Raw genomic sequence first — 10,994 nt, forward strand, 5'->3', positions numbered from 1 at the left:
TAATGATTTTCAATTTTATTTTTTCTAAAATTCCTTTTCATACGAGGAATCAGGTGGTTTACTTCTTTTTGTGATCAAAATCATTAAAAATGGTATTGCATTAATTGAAAAAAAAACTGATTTTATGTATTTTTTTATTATTAGAAATACTTTAATATAGTCTATTTAATAGACCCGAGCTCCATAGCAAAAACAGAACAAATTCGTTCAAGACTTTTTATTAGCGATTATGATTCCTTGGCATACAAGAATACTGGTGCATTTCTGAGAAAACGGCAACACTGGTCGGTTTTCAGTTTTTTTGATTTAACTCGAAAATCAAGTCTGACTTTGAAATGGTTCAAAGACACTTTTTATAGCAAATTAAATTTTCTGTCAAGTTAAGATGGTTAAAAAATTTTAAAAATTATTTTTGACTAATATTCTAACCTAAAATCAAAGAAAAAAAAGTTAAAAAATTGACAATTTTATTTTTTTTTTACTAAATCAAGGGGCATTTTGTGTATGTAGCCGGGACATCCAAACTTTGTACTAATGAAATAAAGTAGAGGTAAAGTAGAGGTAATTTGATAATATGCAATTTTTAATTTTTTTTTGTCAAGAAACAACTTAAATGTACCTATTCAAAAATTAGCACTTTTTCTAAATTTTTGACTTTTTTAGTTAAAAGCAAGTTTTTAAAACTCGATAAAATCGTATTAATTGGTAACTTTTAGACTTTTAAAGTAAACATACTTCGAGGGATTGATTTAATATAAACTAAATATGACAAACAAAAAAATTTATTTGCATCCTTATGGCTTTTGTGCAATTTTGTGTATGTGCATTTTTATAAATTCGGGTCGAATGGATGGACGGAGAGCCATTAGCTTTGGTCTATTGCATAGAAGAACATTTAATACCAACTCTTATACTGTTTTCAATGGCCTGAAAAACAATTCTTGTAAAATCCGCGACCAACGAAAAGTTTCTCTTGAAAAACGAAAAAAATACTCTAATGAGTTTGAAACAAAATAGCTCAGGCAAATTAGTAAATCAAATTGCACTTTTCGCGGGACAAATTTTTTTCATGGAACGTGTTTAGGTGAATGTCCTTATCGTAAAAGTGAATTTTTTGGGATGATAAGATATCGGGAACAGCCGCCATCTTGGAAAAGAGGTCGGTGCCGTTTTTATTTTATAACTCCATTTTTACTCATTTAAACCAAAAATGTCCGAGGATAAACTTATTATCAATTAAATTATCTAAAAAATGGTATACAAATGAATTCCGTGAGTTAGTTAAATTCAATTTTATAGTCGGTCAAAGTCCGGGTTCTTCTCGCAAGGTTAAGACAATATGACATTTTTTCAAATATCTGAAGAACTTTCGATTTGTTTGGGATTTTCTTAAAGAATGAATTATAGCACTTTTAATTATCTATGAAATGAACCCTTTATTGTTTTTGTAACCATCACATTGTAGAAGCAACAAACGTCGAAGTCATGATATACGATTTTTAAACTGAACATATTTGGGATTTCAATAGTTCAAATAAACAATCAAAAATTAAACACAATAGTCTCGAAAACATAACGGCTTACACGCCTCATATCTTGAGTTATACTTATCGTAATGCTGAGATTGAGGTGTTCATGTTTAGGAAATTTTAAATAGTGTCACTTTAGCTTATTCACATTAATTGGAAAATTCACTTCATTTAAAACCTCGAAAACCATATAAAGGTTAACATTAAAGATTTCAAACTTTGAATTCAATATTTAGACGAATATAGTTAAAAAACTGTTTACTTATATTTTGGTTATACCTCCACTTCAAAAATTTGCTCGGTCTAATAGAAAAAAACTTGATATTTTCTCACTTTTGACTGGTAGAATGTGAACTTCGACGTTAGATAACTTATACATTATGTTGGTTACAGTAACGATAAAGGGCTCATTTCATAGATAATTAAAAGTGCTATATTTCATTCTTTTAGAAAATCCCAAACAAATCAAAAGTTCTTCAGATATTTTAAAAAATGTCATATTGTCTTAACCTTGAGAGAAGAACCCGGACTTTGACCGACTATAAAATTGAATTTAACTAACTCACGGAATTCATTTGTATATCATTTTTTAGATAATTTAATTGATAATAAGTCTATCCTCGGACATTTTTGGTTTAAATGAGTAAAAATGGAGTTATTCACTTTTACGATAAGGACATTCACCTAAACACGTTCCATGAAAAAAATTTGTCCCGCGAAAAGTGCAATTTGATTTGCTAATTTGCCTGAGCTATTTTGTTTCAAGAGAAACTTTTCGTTGGTCGCGGATTTTACAAGAATTGTTTTTCAGGCCATTGAAAACAGTAAAAGAGTTGGTATTAAATGTTCTTCTATGCAATAGACCAAAGCTAATGGCTCTCCGTCCATCCATTCGACCCGAATTTATAAAAATGCACATACACAAAATTGCACAAAAAGCCATAAGGATGCAAATAAATTTTTTTGTTTGTCATATTTAGTTTATATTAAATCAATCCCTCGAAGTATGTTTACTTTAAAAGTCTAAAAGTTACCAATTAATACGATTTTATCGAGTTTTAAAAACTTGCTTTTAACTAAAAAAGTCAAAAATTTAGAAAAAGTGCTAATTTTTGAATAGGTACATTTAAGTTGTTTCTTGACAAAAAAAATTAAAAATTGCATATTATCAAAGGATTTTACCTCTACTTTATTTCATAAGTACAAAGTTTGGATGTCCCGGCTACATACACAAAATGCCCCTTGATTTAGTAAAAAAAAATAAAATTGTCAATTTTTTAACTTTTTTTTCTTTGATTTTAGGTTAGAATATTAGTCAAAAATAATTTTTAAAATTTTTTAACCATCTTAACTTGACAGAAAATTTAATTTGCTATAAAAAGTGTCTTTGAACCATTTCAAAATCAGGCTTGATTTTCGAGTTAAATCAAAAAAACTGAAAACCGACCAGTGTTGCCGTTTTCTCAGAAATGCACCAATGGATTTAGTAGCACTTTTGGCTGGAGCATTCTTGTATGCCAAGGAATCATAATCGCCAATAAAAACTCTTGAACGAATTTGTTCCATCCAAAAGGGTCTATTCAATAGACTAAATAAAATCAATTTTTCTTCATAACAAAAAATTCACAAAACAAGTTGTTAATTAATTTAAACATAAAGGCCCATTACGATACTTAAGTATTTAAGTATAACATAAAACCCTATGTTCCACATATCGGTTTACACGAAATTCAAACTTCGTCCTAAATCTCGCTAAGTTGAACACTAGACTGATTCAAAAAAATACAAGAATACAAATATTCGAAAATTTTGCCAAATTTTTGGAAAAACCTAATAGTTTCGTCAAAAAATTGAACAAAAATGAAGAAAAAATTACATTTTATATTTTAAAGTTGAATAACTTCGAAACGGGGCAGTTTAAAAAAAAAAAATTATTAAGGCCCATTTGCTGAAACGAGTCTTAAATATTTAAGTAAATCATAAAGGCCTAAGTTTCACATACCGGTTTGCACGAACTTAAAAGTAACCCCTAAATCTGACTAAGTTTAACATTATTTAGGATGAGGAAATAGTAGATCATAAGGGTTTTATGTTCTTAAGCAATTTTAACTGCGAAAAAAAGAAAAAAACACCCCTTAAAAATGATTTTGGGTGTAAAGTGAACAATAATTATAAGTTTATGAACGGTTAACTTACTTTATACGTGTTAACTAGTAGCAGATGGTACAATTTGCCGCACAAATTCGTATACATTTTTTAACATTTTGCTGTCAAAATTTTCACACACAATACAAACAAACACAATGACACACAAATACATACACAAAAATAAATCTTTCAAATTAATAATTTGTTTTTTATTGAATTAAACATCATTTCTTGAATTATTTTCCGTAAATTGTTCAAAAACAATTTAAATTAACTGACGTTTGTGTCGATTTGACAATTTGATTTGAAGCTCTCAGCGATTTCTCGCATGAAAGTAAATCATTGGGCACGTTCAAACAGTTAACATAAAGCTATCGGATAGCTTTTTGTTGTTGTAAACAATGTTAAAAATTAGCAAAGAAACGAACCATTTTCTGTCAAAAAATAATCTGAAGGTATCCGAGAATTTCTGGTATACCTCAGGTATCCGAGTGAGCAGCTGATAAATATTTGGCTATTTTGTATTTTGATTTCTATTCGCGCGATTATTCAGCTTGAAAATAAAATAAATTTGCAAGAATTAAAGTTAAATCGATTGTACAAGAACTATGCAACAATAAAAAAAAGGAATATGCTCAAAAGAAAAAGATTTCTCTATGCAACAATAAAAAAAAGGAATATGCTCAAAAGAAAAAAATTTCTCTCTTCAATATTTACATATTTTTTTTTTGTAGCTGCTTTGGCAAGCTATCTGGATAGCTTTTGGTTTAAAGAGATATTCCAAATTCGGGTATCCCAGATAGCCTATCCGATAGGTGTTTGAACGTGCCCATTGCTAGGATTAACATAAATATTTTTTAGCAACTTGGAATAAACTAAGTAAAACAGAAGTGCTATGTTCGACCTAGCTAAGATCTAAATTTATGATCCGTATGAGCAAATGGGCCTAAGAGCTTTTTTGTAGAGCGTTCAATTTTATACAAGAAAATGATTAAATCTAGCCTTTTTGATGAACCATTAAAAAGTTATAAAACTAAAAGTCCAAACTCAAAAACACAATCTTTCCCATGTCAATCATATGGGAAATAGAAATTCGCGATGCAACGGTACTTAATGTTAATATTGAGGGCTGAAACTTTAACAGTATTTTTTTTTTCGTCATTTCCAGCAATATTTTCGGTTATGCTTTGAATAAAAAATAAATACATTTTTTTTTAATCAGTCTATTGAACATATACATAACTTAGGGGGAAGAAATAGTAGAACATAAGCTGTTATGTTCTACTTAAGCACTTTTATTTTATGAAAAAAGCAAGAATGTAGCTTAGAAAATTGATGTCGGTAGTACAAAGGACATGAATTATCAATTTAATAAAAATAAACTCACATTTATTAACTTAAACCCTACACAGGTGGTACAATTTACACCACAGATTTTTCTATGAGGTTCACTATTTTGCTGTCATATTTCTTTGACTAATTTTGACACACCAGCACATTTACACACACACACGAATAATTTTTGTTTAACCAATTATCACTTATTTTTGGCTCAAATATACTTTTTTACACCTTTCTTCAGCAAAATAAAGACACAAACTTGAAAATTTAACAATATTGTTGTATTTTAATTGCTAAATTGCTCAAAATCAATTTTAATTATTTGACGTTTCTAATGATTTGACTTTTTAATTTGAAGTTCTCAGCGATTTATATCATGAAAGTAAATCATTGCTAGTTTGAAAATAAATATTTTTTAGCAACTTAGGCCCATTTGCTCATACGGATCATAAATTTGAATCATAGCTAGGTCGAACATAGTCTTTATTTTAATTAAGTTTAATCTAAGTTGTTAAAAAATATTTATGTTCAACCTAGCAATGTTTTACTTTCATGCGAGAAATCGCTGAGAACTTCAAATTTGAATGTTAAATCCATGGTATAAAAAGAGAAGAAAAAACTCAGTATCGAGAACTGTCAAAACTTATGGCTACTTAAGGTTTTGACAGCCCAGCCCATTGAAATTGTTGTTGTAAACAAATTTGTCTTGGAAATTGTTGTTGCTTTTGACTTTGCCAAATGCCAAACGTCAAAACCTTATTACCCCATTTTGTAAGATGGCGGCTCTAATGATCATACCTTGTCTTTTTATACCATGTGTTAAATCGATACAAACGTCAATTAATTTAAATTTATTTTGAGAAATTAAGCTGAAATTTTTGTGGTTTTGTATTGCAAAAATTAGTTAAATACAGTGAAAGTGGCAAAAAGTGTGTGTTTGATTTAATAAAAAAAAATATTCATGTGATGAAGTTTTTTTACAAATGTGTTTGTGTGTCACAATTAAGTGACAGAAAATGGTGCAGGATCAAAAGTCCACAGGCCAAAAGTCCATAATGGACTTTTGGCTCACAAGTGTGGGTCATAGCTCCACAAATCAATTATGGACTTACAACCCACCCCCCACGAGGGTCAAAAGTTCACACAAAACTCCTGTGGATTTTTGGCAAATCGATTAAAAATTTGTAACCAATTAGGAAAGTCAAAATTCATAGTGGGGCTGAAATCTCATCTTCTAAATTTTTTCGCAATATCTCTCCACATCATATACATACATATACAAATACATATATAAAAAAAAGTAAGCAAATATCTTTTAAATTGAGTGAATCTCAGAAAATTACTTAAGAATTAAAAACTGGAACACTCGTCGATCTTCGAAAGCTTCTTCATTAAATGAAAAAATGCCGTGTTGCTAATTATATGTAAGCGAACACCAAAGATGTTATAATTCGGTAAACGCGATGCGGAAAAAAATTTGGTCACATAAGAATCTATTTAAATCCGCATTCGCGCGAGTTTTTATTTTCACACCTCAAAATTGATTCTCCCGTGGGAAAAATTTTTTTCCGGTTCGCGTTTGGCTTGTGCAATTTAAACACAGACCATTATATATATAATATATATAATTATTTGTGATTTAAATAGATTCTCATGTGACCAAATTTTTTCCGCTTCGCTTTCCGCCAATCAATTGGGATTTATTTATTTTTAATCTCCGTGAGATAATTAATTAACCTGCTTTGTTTGCGAGATAGTTGCAAAAATAATTGGCGATTATCACTATGCGACTCCAAACTAATTTTAAATTTTGTTCTGCTTTGCTTTGTGCGAGTTTTCTAATGTCGTTTTCGATTGGTTTCACTCAAGGATTCACTCATTCTGAAATCCAATAAAACAGTTTGAATCGCTGTCACTCAATTCTGAAATTTTATATCTGTATTTGTTAATAAGCAAATAAAATTGTGAAATTTCAAACGTCAAACATTAAATAATTTTTTTTCCTTCAAACGAAATAATATAAATTAATATTTAAAAACGGTAATATTCAACAAATTAATAGGATAGATGGGTGGTAACATATTTTAAATAAATATAATAATGCTTTTATTTGTTTGAAAGTAAATTAAAAAAATAATTTCAGAAAACAAAACAAAAGAAACTGATTGAGTGATTATTTTGAGTTTTGAATATTGATGTATTAGTGCTTCTTGACTGGATTCTGATTCAGGGATGAAAAATCGTCTTTGAGCATTGTATCGAAAGTGAAATAAAAAGTGTATCGAATTGTACTTTTTGAATCTTTAAAATTTTTTTTAAAGAACAATTCGAAAAATTTATTTTTAGTCAACGAATAACTTTTAGCCCAGTAATTTTTGGCATTTTTAACCCCAATCTGCGGAAAAATTCCTACTGGGCTCGATTTTGGTATAGACCTTCGTTACGGCGTTGTTATGAAGATGTGAAAAATCAAAATTGATTCGCGCCGGCGCACAGTGTGCAATTTTGCTAATCTAGCGGTACCTAATTCTAATTCTAAGTAAACTTAATTTTTTTGATGCAAACCAGCTTAATTTTGTTAAGTATTGTATTTCTACAAGGGTTTTATTAATTTTCAAAATTATATTTCTAACTTTATGTCCAATATGTGGTATACGAGTACAAAATGTACCACAACGGGTGGGGAAGAGCCGACATCGAGCAAAAGATTTTGGGAGTTGGTTCTTAAACTGTCTCTATTTCGAAAACGAAGCAAAATATCGAAAAATTTTATTTAATCTTTTTGTCTTATTTTGCCAACAAGAATCTAAAAAAGTCATTTTTAATTTGTAAAAATGTGATGTACGATTTTTCAAAAGATCAAAAAATTGGTTTTTGACCTATGTACCTGAACAAAAAAAAAAAAATTAATGGTTTCGCACACCAGACGCAAGAAAAGTAAACGAATTCTAACACAAAATACATCGACGGAGATTTTAAGCCCAAAAATAGGACGGATACACGAGGATACATTTTTAAAACGCTTTACAAAGTTAAACAACACAAAAAAAACAACACTCTTTAGGTCTTCACACAAATGATTTTTTATTTTTTTTATTTTTTAGTGCACAAAAAAATTTACTTACCTTAAATATTTCTTAAATGTTACTTAAAATAAAAAAAATAAATTTAATTTAAACAACTATTATTTTACTTAATCACGCTGTTATCAAAGTGACACAAGAAAAGCAATGAGCTTTAAATTTTTTTTCTCTTGAGCCAAGCTAATGTTTGTGATTCTGTGGAACGGCAAATTTGATTATTTTCTTGTTGTTTTTTTTTGCAATTCTATTGTCTGAGGTTTTACCTTTCATATGATACCAATTTTGTTGGATATGGGAGACATATATTTTTCATTAAAGTACAGCTAGATTGCGAAAATTGCACACTGTGCGGCGTTAGAAGTCATAGAGGTCAAAAGGTCAGTTTTTCGCATATTTCTCGCGACCTGTTTCTCAGAAGTCAGTAAAGGTCTGTAGATTATCTATCTTAGAAGAATTGAAAAGAAAAAATTGATCCAGAATACCTTTGACATTGATATAAGCGGAAGGACAAAACTGTATCGAATTTAGTAAAAGTGTATTTGTGTACTTAAGCCAAGCCAACTGTATCGAATAAAGTACAATCGTATCAACTTTTGCAACCCAGTTCTGATTTTGAATCGAGAAGAGAATTTCTCTTATGAGAAGAGTTTTTTCTGTCATTTTTGTGCGAATAAAACAGTTTCAGAAGGCTTCTGAATGATTCCGGAGAGCCAATCGAAAACGACATAAAATTTCTTCAATAAGCTCTTCAAACGAAATTCGAGTCAGTTAAGAAAAACATAAAATAAAAAAAAAATCAAGTATACAAAAACTAAAAAATAGATTTACAAAAATGTTCTTGAAAAAAAAATTGACCGTTTCCACATTGTTTACAAATTAATATTTCTCATGTCGTTTTCTATTGACGAATCTCAGAATGAGATTTGTGAATTTGACAGCTAAAAGGGGGGTTGAAGAGGGGAAATAGTGGACAAATCTCAGATTTCATGATCTTTTTGCGTCCTGAGATTCAAAAAAAATGACAAAAAAATGAATCTGAGATTCAAGAATCTGATTCTGGATTTTTATCAAGATTCACGCATACAAACACACGCACTTTCACACACACTCCTCTGTTTGACATTTGTCTGAACATTTGTTGTTGTTTAATTTTTTTTATACGCACAGATTTCGCACACAATTACAAAACTAGATTTCATATTCTATTTGCAGTGGAAAATCTGAGAATTTTACACAAAAATCTCAAAAGTCAATAGAAAACGACATTAAGCACCTTCCACATCTTTTTCGACATCTTAGAGGATATAATATATGGAGTGCTTGTGCTGTTAGTTCCGTGAAGCTTTTATAGAGGGCTCTAGTTTCTTTCAGTTTTTCGATGGGTGCATGCCTCCATTTTATTTTCATTTGATGGCTGTCATCAACAAGCGTGTTTATTTACAGCTGCGGAACCGGACTCGCACTGAAAAACGAAGGCAGCGACCCCTATCCATGCATATGGCGTTACAATGTATTAGGTATAGGAACAAGCACTCCATATATTATACTTTGTATATAAATTTTGTATATAAATTGATATACAAAGTATTATATCCTCTAAGTTCGACATTAGGAAGTTCTGGCTCACTTTTTTGTGGGTTTCTGACACCCTTGGGTAGGTTGTAAGTCCATAATTTATTTCTGGACTTATAACCCACCCAAGTGAGTTAGTAGTCCATTATGAACTTTTGGCACGTGGGCTTATGACCCTGCACCACAGAAAATTGACAAATATTTCTAAAAACATTTATGCGACCAATTGTACCATGGTTAACAATTATTAAAGTGAGTTTACCATTTTAAGTTAATAACTGATGTTAATTTTATAAATAAAATCATTTTTAAGGGATATTATGGCTTTTTTCTCAATACAAATTTTCATGTAGAATCTAAAATCCTTATGTTCTACTATTTCTTGCCCCTAAGTTATGTTAAACTTAGAGGAATTTATGACACGAATTGAAGTTCGTGCAAACGATTATGTAGAACTTATGGGTTTATGTTTCACATAAAGATTTAAGTTCCGTTTCACCAAATGGGCCTTAGAATAAACTAAGTAAAACATAAGAGTTATGTTCGACCTAGCTAGATTAGAATTTATGACTAGTATGAGCAAATTGGAAACAAAATTCTTCAAAAATTATACACGATTTTTAGATGAAAAAAGGTTTTGTGAATCAAAATATTAAAAAGATGCTTAAGCCAATGAAACAATACCTAAAAGGCATAATTATGCCTCAGTTGGCACCGCTGATGACAACAACTATTGATCCCTCATCCTTGTTTAATGTGAAATTTTTTGGCCAAGTTTAATCAGTTTACCTGAATTATTTCTGAGACTTTTTTCTTTTTATAGATAAATCTTTCATCATTACACTTTATATACCTTTATTTGTTAACATGTGTTTTGCTGACTTTAAGAATAAATTCTTTGCAAGTACAAGTATATAATCAACTTCAACCTTATGTGTATTCATTTCGTTTTTTTTTTCCCGCTGAATTTAATAAAGTTAGGTATGGAATTTTATAACATCAGTGAGTAACGTTTTTATCATTCATAGAAACATTTAGTAGATACAACTTTGACTTATGGTTTTGCACTTTTCTATGCAGTCTGCGATAAACAAAATAAATAAAAGAATTTTAAATATGAGAGAGAACCCAATTTTAGCCTAATTTTGATAAAATTGGTAAATCAAATATTCTTAATCAGAAACAAAACAAAATTTAGGTTAAGGTTGAGAACAATTTGATAATATACATTTATACGTTTCAAACGAAATTCGCAAAAGTCATAAAATAATAATGTATTTTCTAGCATTTATTTGTTAAAAACTTAAGTTATTATCAGAGA

This window comes from Episyrphus balteatus, chromosome 4 (assembly GCF_945859705.1).
Source record: "Episyrphus balteatus chromosome 4, idEpiBalt1.1, whole genome shotgun sequence".
NCBI lineage: Eukaryota > Metazoa > Arthropoda > Insecta > Diptera > Syrphidae > Episyrphus > Episyrphus balteatus.